The sequence below is a fragment of the Bubalus bubalis genome, chromosome 3 (genome assembly GCF_019923935.1).
Source record: "Bubalus bubalis isolate 160015118507 breed Murrah chromosome 3, NDDB_SH_1, whole genome shotgun sequence".
NCBI classification, from domain to species: domain Eukaryota; kingdom Metazoa; phylum Chordata; class Mammalia; order Artiodactyla; family Bovidae; genus Bubalus; species Bubalus bubalis.
In genome coordinates, this window is record NC_059159.1 from 127,140,053 (window position 1) to 127,151,919 (window position 11,867).

General features: G+C 41.4%; 1 protein-coding gene across 5 annotated transcripts in view; it reads right to left on the minus strand.

Annotated features, from left to right (window-relative positions):
- TEX10 (testis expressed 10) overlaps positions 1 to 1,537 on the minus strand; it is a 48,985-nt gene extending 47,448 nt beyond the window's left edge. The window contains exon 1 of one of the 5 annotated variants that reach the window (XM_044940080.2): positions 1,260 to 1,534. The gene's annotated coding sequence lies outside the window, so the exon portion shown is untranslated. Of the gene's footprint in view, positions 1 to 1,259 lie in introns of all 5 variants that reach the window. The other 4 variants (XM_006070037.4, XM_044940081.2, XR_006550019.2 and 1 more) reach the window with 4 other exon arrangements.
- Positions 1,538 to 11,867: the final 10,330 nt, after the last annotated feature.

Sequence of the window (11,867 nt, forward strand, 5' to 3'; positions counted from 1 at the left end):
GGAACTCACAGTTCTACAGCAACTGTTATTTTCGCTTAAAATCAAGATTTTCATAATACAGCAAACCAAAAGGCTTCCCTGGCGGCTCAGAGAGTAAATCTGCCTGCAATGCAGGAGACCCGGTTCGATCCCTGGGTCAGCAAGATCCCTGGAGAAGGAAATGGAGACCCACTCCACTATTCTTGCCTGGAAAATCCCTTGGAAAGCGTACGCTAGAGCCCATGGGGTCACAAAGAGTCGGATACGACTGAGAAACGAACACAAGCCACTTTCACAGTAGCTGGTATCGGTAGGAACACCAACCTCAGGGACTGGGCTCTCACATCACTTGAAGCAGGTGAGCCTCAAAAGTTTTCAAGATGAATTTCATATGCTCCACCTACAGGCTTTCTAATTTCAACAAAAGGGAGAGTCTAGTCTATCAGGATTTCGACCGAACCGAATTTCAGCTAGTTTGTCTGCCACCTCACTCAGTTCAGTTCAGTTCAGTCGCTCAGTCGTGTCCGACTCTTTGCGACCCCATGAATTGCAGCACGCCAGGCCTCCCTGTCCATCACCAACTCCCGGAGTTCACCAAGACTCACCTCACTACCCTCACCTAATTTCCAACTTCTTTCCACCCGCCAAAAAAAAAAAAGTCAAGAAGTCACACTGTACTCAAGCCTTTGGTAATTTCCTCTTTAACCCTTTACGTTCACGAGTTCCTCCAAACTCTACCTAGGGGTCAATCGGAAACACCTGACTTTTCAAAGAACAAATATCCCAGACCAGGACCACTCGAGACGTCCGATGGTCCGAACCTGCTCTGTTGGTTACTCCACACCTGGACTGCGAGAGCCGATTAAGAGACTACTGCGCATCCTCAACCCCAGACTTTGGTCCCGTATCCCATAAGCGAAGACCCCGTGGTTTTCAAGAAACTATCGTTTCTTCTCCCACCAGGGACGGCGGTCCGGACCACAGTCCAGGAAGCGGGGCCCAATAAACACACACCGGCCTAAAAGTCTCCTAGACCCGAAACCGCGCGAACCCGCCCAGTCACTTGAAACGCTTCAAATGCCCGCGGGCCGCCCCGCCCCCGCGCTGCCCCCCTCCGCACCCAGGCCCTGCTCTGCCGGAGCGCCACGACCCGGCCCCCGGGGGACGCAGACTGACCCCCCACCCCTCCCTACCCTCCTGGCCGCGGACCGAGGGGCAAGGGCCCCGCGCGCCGTCCCGCGCCCCGGGAGGGCCCGGCCCGACCGGCGGCGGCCGCTCACCTGCGGGCCCAGCCGGGACCCGGGCGTGGAGGCAGAGGGGAAGAACGTGCGAGGAAGAGCCCAGTGGGCAACGGCGTGCGCCACCGGCCTCAGCCTCTCGCTCCCAAAGCGTGTTTTCAAATCGCCTCGTCCTCACGCGGCCGCGTCTCCTTCCGCCGCCCGGAAATCAGGGCCCCTCCTCCGCCGCGCCGCGCTCACGTGATCACGGCCCGCAGCCGCGCGCAGCCGGGGAGGCGGGAGCGGGAGCGGCAGGCCCCGCCCCCAGGAGGAGGGGGCCCTCGCCGGAAGCTCCCCGCGCTCTGGGAATCCGAGATCGTAGAGCGCAGGATCCAAGGACAAAGCTTGGTCCTCCATGAACTTCCTTGGCGTGCATTTACTGATGGGTGTCCGCCCTGGTCACAGCTAGTTGAGGGCTGGCGTCTTCTCTCCCTGCTAGAACACTGTTCTTCAGACCTGGAGCCACATTCAAATAAGAGTATAAGTTGAACTGAATAGAAAAAGAGGAAAAGTTTGGGACTGCAAGAACCCTAGAATTCCTGGAACTTTAACCTGGATGGAGCAATTAAGAATTAGCTGACAAGAGGGCAAAATACACCTAGCACCTGGAGTCCGAAAGTCTTAGTTGAGGATTTTCTCTAATATTTAGTTTCTCAGCACTGCGTAGGGTTCCTGCTACTGAATCAAGTGGGCTCAGAGAATTTAAGAGAGAAAGTTGAATGCCTAGAAAGGAAGTGGGAAAGCAAAGACAATGCGTCTTTGAAAGATAGCCTTGCCAAAGATTTGCAGGAGGCGTGGAGCCCCAGATATGGATTTTAGAACTTGATTTAAATTTGTTTCTACAGTTTACCAGGTTTTAAGACTTAGTAACGCGAATAAGGAGTGAGCCTCAGTTTGCTGGATAGGGATTAAGAGCAGTGATCTCCGGGAGCTCAGTGGAAGAATCTGGTCCATGCCTCTCTCCAAGCTTAAGCTTTACATGTTTCTTCGCTTGTAGATGGCATTCTCTCTGTCTTCACAATGTCTTCCTTTCCTGTGTGTCTGTGCCCAAATTTCCTATTTGTAAGAACACACGTCATTTAGGGCGTACCCTAATGACCTCATTTTAACTTGATTACCTCTGTGAAGGTTTTTATTTCCAAATAAAGTCAAACCAGCAAATTTGGAAAACTCAGAAGTGGCCACAGGACTGGAAAAGGTCAGTTTTCATTCCAATCCTGAAGAAAGGCAATGCCAAAAAATCTCAAACTACCGCACAATTGCACTCATCTCACACGATAGTAAAGTAATGCTCAAAATTCTGCAAGCCAGGCTTCAGCAATACGTGAACCGTGAACTTCAGATGTTCAAGCTGGTTTTAGAAAAGGCAGAGGAACCATAGATCAAATTCCCAACATCTGCTGGATCATTGAAAAAGCAAGAGTTCCAGAAAAACATCTATTTCTGCTTTATTGACTATGCCAAAGCCTTTGACTGTGTGGATCCCAATAAACTGTGGAAAATTCTGAAAGAGTTGGGAATACCAGATCACCTGACCTGCCTCTTGAGAAACCTATATGCAGGTCAAGAAGCAACAGTTCGAACTGGACATGGAACAACAGACTGGTTCCAAATAGGAAAAGGAGTTCGTCAAGGGTGTATATTGTCACCCTGCTTATTTAACTTCTATGCAGAGTACATCATGAGAAATGCTGGGCTGGAAGAAGCACAAGCTGGAGTCAAGATTGCTGGGAGAAATATCAATAACCTCAGATATGCAGATGACACCACCCTTATGGCAGAAAGTGAAGAGGAACTAAAAAGCCTCTTGATGAAAGTGAAAGAGGAGAGTGAAAAAGTTGGCTTAAAGCTCAACATTCAGAAAATGAAGATCATGGCATCTGGTCCCATCACTTCATGGGAAATAGATGGGGAAACAGTGTCAGACTTTATTTTTGGGGGGCTGCAAAATCACTGAAGATGGTGATTGCAACCATGAAATTAAAAGATGCTTACTCCTTGGAAGAAAAGTTATGACCAACCTAGACAGCATATTGAAAAGCAGAGACATTACTTTGCCAACAAAGGTCCGTCTAGTCAAGGCTATGGCTTTTCCAGTGGTCATGTATGGATGTGAGAGTTGGACTGTGAAGAAAGCTGAGCGCTGAAGAATTGATGCTTTTGAACTGTGGTGTTGGAGAAGACTCTTGAGAGTCCCTTGGACTGCAAGGAGAGCCAGCCGGTCCATTCTGAAGGAGATCAGTCCTGGGTTCTCATTGGAAGGACTGATGCTAAAGCTGAAACTCCAATACTTTGGCCACCTCATGTGAAGAGTTGACTCATTGGAAAAGACTCTGATGCTGGGAGGGATTGGGGGCAGGAGGAGAAGGGGACGACAGAGGACGAGATGGCTGGATGGCATCACTGACTCGATGGACGTGAGTCTGAGTGAACTCTGGGAGTTGTTGATGGACAGGGAGGCCTGGTGTGCTGTGATTCATGGGGTCACAAAGAGTCGGACACTACTGAGTGACTGAACTTACTTACTTACTAACACAAAACCAGAGACTCTCTGAAGAAATGTGAAAAGGACGAGTTCAAATTTGCTACAATGATCAGGGACTGGAAAAGTGCATTCTCTAGGAATTGATCAATACAGTATATGCAAATGACTTGATACACTGCATGGCACACAGCAAGGCTTCAATAAATGGCAACAGATTTTCCTGTTGATGATGTGTCATTGGACAGTGTTTGTGCAAAATGAAAACTTTTAGTCAAGTTTCTTGGATAAAGGAACCAGTTCTGACTTTAAATTAAAAGGAATTTATTCAGAGAATATTGACTAACACAGAAAGGTGAGAAAGGCTGCTGATCCAGGCTTGGATAAAAGGAAGGAGGGAAAATACTCAGGAGCCAGGAGTACAACCGCTGTTTCACTACAAAATCTGTCCAAGACACAAGAATTGAAAATGAAGACATAAAATTATCTACACTTCTAGATATAATTGTATGCCTAAAAAATATCAACTGAAAGGCTACTAAAAACAATAAGAGAGTTTTAAAAGGGTGCTGCTGCTGCTGCTAAGTCGCTTCAGTCATGTCTGACTCTGTGCTACCCCATAGATGGCAGCCCACCAGGCTCCCCTGTCCCTGGGATTCTCCAAGCAAGAACACTGGAGTGGGTTGCCATTTCCTTCTCCGTGAGGCAGTATAAAATTAACACTCGGAAATCAATAGACTTCACATACACTAACAATAACCAGTTAGATAACAGGATAGAAAAGGAAGCATCTTTTGCAATAGCATTCAAAGCCTATAAAGTTCCTAGAATTGAATAAAAAATTTGATTAGAATATTTAACTTCCTAAGTATACCTGTTGTCCCTAAATTAATTGGTGAATTGAATGAGATCCCAATAAATATGTCACCAGGGTTTTTTTTATAGACCTACACAAACTGATTAAAATTTTTATATGAAAAATTAAACAAGTAAAGGTAGCCAACACGTTTTTTTAAAAGGAAAGCAATGAGGAGGACCAAGCTTATTGGATATGGAAATATAAAACCTCAGTGATTCAAACATAGTTTTGGCATACGAATAGACAAACCAGTGGGCCAAAATACAAAATCTAGAAATAGAACCAAATAAACATGAGAGTTTATAAATTAAAAAAAAATTTATCTTTGGAGCCAGCCACTTAATAAAACATAAAGTTGGGCTCATATTTCATGTATTACATTCAAAGATGTAAATTTAAAAAACAAATCCATAAAAGTCCCAGCAAACAAAATGAGTGTATCATTTTACAACTTTGGATTTCTTCTAGAACTTAAAACTTAAATACCAGGGGAAAGCTTTTAAAATTTGATTACAGGCTTTTTCCAAAACCTTTAGAAATCTTCTTTATGACCAAAAAAAAAAAAAAGAGAGAGAGAGAAAGAGAAAGAAATCAAAAGTGAAGACAAATACTGAAAAAAAATTGCAACTCATATTACAGGTAAATGATTAATTTTCTTAATATACAAAGAATTCCTAGAAATGAGGTGGGGGGGGGAAATCAAGTACTTGATAGAAAAATATTTATTTTCAGCCAGTTTATAGGAAGAGAAATAAATATCATTGTTACATAAAAGATATTCAGCCTAATTCACAAAAAGAGTAGTATAAATTAAAATAAGATTTTTTCCCCTCACTTTTGAGCTTATAAAAATCCAAACTTCTTTAAAAAAAATTTTTTTTTTTTAATTTTTGGCTGTGCTGGGTCTTCGTTGCTGTGTGGGCTTTTCTTTAGTTGTGGTAAGCAGAGGTTACTCTCTAGTTGCAGTGTGTGGGCTTCTTGTTGCAGTGGCTTCTCTTGCTGGTTTAAAACTCAACATTCAGAAAACTAAGATCATGGTATCCAGTCCCATAACTTCATGGCAAATAGATGGGAAACAGTGGAAACAGTGGCAGGCTTTATTTCGGGGGGCTTCAAAATTACTGCAGATGGTGACTGCGGCCATGAAATTAAAAGATTCTTACTCCTTGGAAGAAAAGCTATGACCAACCTAGACAGCATATTAAAAAGCAGAGACATGACTTTGCCAACAAAGATCTGTCTAGTCAAAGCTATGCTTTTTCCAGTAGTCATGTATGGATGTGTGAGTTGGACCATAAAGAAAGCTGAGCACTGAAGAATTGATGCTTTTGAACTGTGGTGTTGGAAAAGACTCTTGAGAGTCGCTTGAACTACAAGGAGATCAAACCAGTCAATCTTAAAGGAAATCAGTCCTGAATATTCATTGGAAGGACTGATGCTAAAGCTGAAGCTCCACCTGATTGGAAGAACTGATTCATTTGAAAAGACCCTGATGCTGGGAAAGATTGAGGGCAGGAGGAGAAGGGGATGACAGAGGATGAGATGGTTGGATGGCATCACCAACTCGATGGACATGAGTTTGAGCAAGCTCTGGGAGTTGGTGATGGAGAGGGAAGCCTGGCGTGCTGCAGTCCATGGGGTCACAGAGTCGGGACATGACTAAGCAACTCAACTTACTTAGAACTTAGTCTCTTGTTGCAGAACACAGGCTCTAGGGCACATGGGCTTCAGTAGTTGCTGTTCCCAGGCTCTGAGCACAGGCTCAATAGTTGTGGTGCACAGAATTTGTTGCTTCATGGCATGTGGGATATTCCCAGGTCTAGGATTGAACACGTGTCTTCTGCACTGGCAGCTGGATTCTTTACCATTGACCCACCAGGGAAGTCCCAAAATCCAAATTTTGACACAACATCTATTGTTGACACTGTAGAGAAGCAGCACTCTCATATATTGTTGGTGGAAACATAAATTGGCATAAACTCTACAGAAGATGTATTTGTGAGAATTAAGTTTGGTGGAAGTAACAGTAAAACACAAGATGACAATTTACTTTTTCACATTAAAGTATAATTGCTAATTCCTGGCATTAAAGTCAAGATGTAGGCAGTCCAGTCTTCAGGTGGCTCTGTACCAGCAGTCCCTCAAACACTCAGGCCACTTGTCTATTGTTTCATCAGACTCAAGGTCACCTCATGGTTCAGGATGGCTGTTTTAGCTCCAGCCATCACACTCATATTTCAGTCAGCAAGTTAAGGTAAAGGAACAAGAAGGACATGGTCCCTCCATTTAAGGACACTTCCTGGAAGTTGCATATAGTATTTCTGATTACATCCCTTTGGCTAGAATTCAGACTGCTGCTAATTGTATAGAAGCTGAGAAATGTGAAGGATATTCTGTAAGTAGTAAAATCCTCCACCTCAAACATGGTTTTGTGATATAATTTTTGTTTCAATTTTATATAAACCTGTATATGTATATTCATTGACAAAGCAAAATACATTCTTATAGTGGTTTTCAACTTTTTAAAAGCTCAAAAACTGAGGCAACAATAGTGCAGAAAGAAAAACCACTTGGTATTTTTTCTGATCTCTAGGTGGAAAGGACTTCTCAAAGCATAAAAGCAAAGGAAAAAAGTGACAAAAAACAAACAAACAAACATTGATAAGTTGGACATAAAAATTGTTAAGGTCTATATATCAAAAATATTTTAAACAAAAACAGTAGAAAAAGATGGGTTAGACAATGATTGCTGTTAGGACAACTGATGAGCTCTTTAAGGGGTGGAGAGAAGTGGGATTGGCCTCTGGAAAATTCCTAACAACAAAAGCATGCCATAACATGCAAAAAGTCCAAAGGAAAATATTTAAAAATTCAACAGCATCATTCAGGGTCCAATCAGGAAACAAAAATCATGTTAGTTATTTTAAAAGAGAATTTAATATAAAGAACTGTTAACCAAGTACTAAAGAAATTAAAAGGCAGAAAGAGAATCTGAGATATCCTAGGAGAATAACTGCAGGAAAGAGTTACCATGCCAAGGGAGGGGGAAAAGAGAGGGAGAGAGTGGGGATTATTGACATTTACAAGGATGGACATGGAGCCCAATGAGCTGGAGGTCAGACCCACAGAGAGGGGCATGGTGCCAACTACCTGGTATCTCTGCAGTGGTGTGATAGGGCTGTTTTTCAAGTATTGGGAAAACTGCAGACTGAGATGCTATTCTGAAGCTAGTTGCCACTGGGTGAAGACCAAATACTGCAGTGATGTTAACAGGAATGCAGGACAAATAGGAATAAGCAAGTCTCTTCCTTCTGTATCTTTCCAGTCTCACTCTTCTACTTGTCACTGAGAGCCCAGCAGGGACCTACTTGACAAAACGGAAATGGGGTTTGCAGAGTCCTATATCTAGAGGTCATCAAAAAAGCAAGAAAGTTCCAGAAAAACATCTATTTCTGCTTTATTGACTATGCCAAAGCCTTTGACTGTGTGGATCACAATAAACTGTGGAAAATTCTGAAAGAGATGGGAATACCAGACCACCTGACCTGCCTCTTAAGAAACCAGTATGCAGGTCAGGAAGCAACAGTTAGAACTGGACATGGAACAATAGACTGGTTCCAAATAGGAAAAGGAGTTCGTCAAGGCTGTATATTGTCACCCTGCTTACTTAACTTCTATGCACGAGAAATGCTTGGCTGGATAAAACACAAGCTGGAAACAAGATTGCCGGGAGAAATATCAATAACCTCAGATATGCAGATGACACCCCGCTTATGGCAGAAAGTGAAGAAGAAGTAAAGAGCCTCTTGATGAAAGTGAAAGAGGACAGTGAAAAAGTTGGCTTAAAGCTCAACATTCAGAAAATTAAGATCATGGCATCCGGTCCCATCACTTCATGGCAAATAGATGGGAAACAGTGGAAACAGTGGCAGACTTCATTTTGGGGGGCTTCAAAACCACTGCAGATGGTGACTACAGCCATGAAATTAAAAGACGCTTACTCCTTGGAAGGAAAGTTATGACCAACCTAGACAGCATATTAAAAAACAGAGACATTACTTTGCCAACAAAGATCTATCTAGTCATGGCCATCATTTTTCTAGTAGTCATGTATGGATGTGAGAGTTGGACTGTAAAGAACGCTGAGCACTGAAGAATTGATGCTTTTGAACTGTGGTGTTGGAGAAGACTCTTGAGAGTCCTTTAGATGGCAAGGAGATCCAACCAGTCCATCCTAAAGGAAATCAGTCCTGAATATTTATTGGAAGGACTTATGTTGAAGCTGAAACTTCAACATCAATCCTTGGCCACCTGATGGGAGGAACTGACTCATTTGAAAAGACCCTGATGCTGGGAAAGATTGAAGGCAGGTGAAGAAGGGGATGATAGAGGATAAGATGGTTGGATGGCATCACTGACACAATGGACATGAGTTTGAGTAAACTCTGGGAGTTGATGATGGACAGGGAGGCCTGGTATGCTGCAGTCCCTGGGGTGGCAAAGAGTCGGACACGACTGAGCAACGACTGAACTTAACCGAACTGCATATCTATCTAGAGGTACAAAGCAGAGAAGAGAGGGATGGGTTTGAAGCCAAGGGAAGGTAGCTTAGTAATCAAGCACTTCAACCCCATGAAAACCGTAAATCATTAAACAAAATAACAAAAGTATAAGAAAAAAATTTATACAAGTATAATTTAGGAATTGGGGACGTTTTCATTAAGAAGACAGGAAATAGAAGTCACTGAAGAAAACTATAGATCTATTTCACAACGTTAGAAAATATTAAATGTAGTATGGCAAATGATGCCATAAATACAAACCAAAGTAAAAAAGTAGCTTAGGAGAAAGATTTTCTATATATGTATGAAAGGTAAATTATTAATATCTGCAATATACAAGGAGCTCTGACAAATTATCAAGAAAATGACAAAAAGAATTCAGTTGAAAACAAGGCAAAAACTACTAACAATTCACTCACCAAAAATCCAAATGATCAATAAACTTTGCAAGCCTGCTCAATCTTATTGTCAGGAAAAGGTAAAATTAATATAACAGTGGAATATAACACCTCATTTATCAAATTTACAAAATTATAAGATAAAATATTGCCAACTGCTGGTAGGAATGAAGGGAGAAGTGCATTCTCATGCCCTGCTTTGTTTTTCATACTTTGTTGGAAATATATAATACTGCAACCATTTTGGGAAGGAGTCTGGAAATATCTTTTTAAAAGGTTTTAAATTCATACTCTTTCAACCTAGTAATTATATCCCCTGAGAATTTATCCCGTAGATACAAAAGCACCAGTCTGAAGTATATACTTACGAGATATTTATTACAACAAAATTTGAGTAACCAATCACTAGGAAAAAATGAATATGCAATCAAAAGGGGAATAATTGAATGAACTGTGATAACTGATCTTTTTGGCGCCATTGAAAAGGTTCAGTTCCATCGAGGGATTTCTCTGGTAGTCCAGGGGCTAAGACTCTGAGTTCCCAGTGCAGGGGGCCTGGGTTCCATGCCTGGTCAGGAACTAGATCCCACATGCCTCAACTAAAGATCCCTTGTATGGCAGCTAAGACCAGCACAGGCAAATAAGTAAATAAATATTTTTTTAAAAGATTTAGTTCCATCTATACCAGTTAATTTGGAGAGTTTTTTTTCATAATGTATTTTCAAGTGAGAAAATGTATATAATCTAATCACATTGTTATGAAATAAACCAAAAATATAAACATCAATGTATGTCTATATTTGTCTATGACCACATAAACATGGAGAAAAATATGAAAAATAAGTCAGAATGTTATTAATTACCTGGGAGAACCAGAGGGAAAGAGTGATATGGAAATAGCATAAAGAGATGATTGAAAGGATCAAAAAGGCTATCAAAAAGTTAAATAAAGTAATATTTAACACCATAATGTCAAGCACTGTTCTGTTTTTTATTTTAACATAGTATATTGTTGAAACCAGGAAATTGGTATAATACTATCAACTCAGGTACAGTTTTTATTTGGACCTCAGCAGTTTTTACTACAAGTATTGATAATTTTTTTTTTAGTTTTGTTAAGGTATTGGACTTCCCTGATAGCTCAGCTGGTAAAGAATCCGCCTGCAATGCAGGAGACCCTGGTTCAATTCCTGGGTCAGGAAAATCCACAGGAGAAAGGATAGGCTACCTACTCCAGTATTCTGGCCTGGAGAATTTCATGGACTGTATAGTCCATGAGGTTGCAAAGAGTCAGACACGACTTAGTGACTTTTACTTTCACTTTCTCTTAAGGTATAATTGACATACAAAAAACTACAGATATTTAATGTATGCCATACAATGTGTTTGGATATATGCATGTACCCAGGGTACAAACATAACAATCAAGGTTATAAACATATTCATCACTTTCAAAAGTTTCGTTGTTTCCCTTTACTTTTTTTTAAGTTAAGAAAATATTATGATGAGGACATTTAACATGAGATCTACCCTCTAAGCAACTTTTTAAATACACAACAGCACATTGCTAACTATAGGCGTTATGTTGTACAGCAGATCTGTAAGCCTCATCTTGCACAACTGTAACTTTATACTCACTGATATCACTGCCCGTTTCCCACTCTCCCCATCCCCTGACAACCACCATTCAGTTTTCTGCTTTTTTAAGTTTGACTGTTTTGGAGACCTCATGTATGTGGAATCATGCATTATTTGTCCAAGCACTGATTTTTAAATGTTTACTTAACCATATCCCCAAACTTGAGACATTAGCATGTCCTGTAATAACATGTCTGTAAGTTCCATTACAAAGTTCTGGAGAAGATTCACCTTAATCAAAATTTTGTCTCTTAAAATGCCTGGAGAAGGAAATGTCAACCCACTCCAGTATTCTTGCCTGGAAAATCCCATGGACAGAGAGGAACCTGGTGGGCTGCAGTCCATGGGCTTATGAAGAGTTGGACACGACTTAGTGACTAAACCACCGCAACTAAGACTTGATGCAGCCAAATAAGTAAATTAACAATAATAATAATAAAGCTAGAAAGCAAGCAGACCACTCAAGTAAGAAAGTACAATCTTTAACAAAACTTTTTGAAAAAGTCATGGAATCATCATGGAGGTTAAAGTGTTACCTTACAGATCCTACACACCTTCATAGTCTCTGTAAATATTTATCCACATCTGGATGTCACTTTTGACCCTCTCACTACTTCTGCTAAACAGGAAAAGTTTGCAGTTTCCACAGCTAGAGAGTGAATAAAGAGCTCT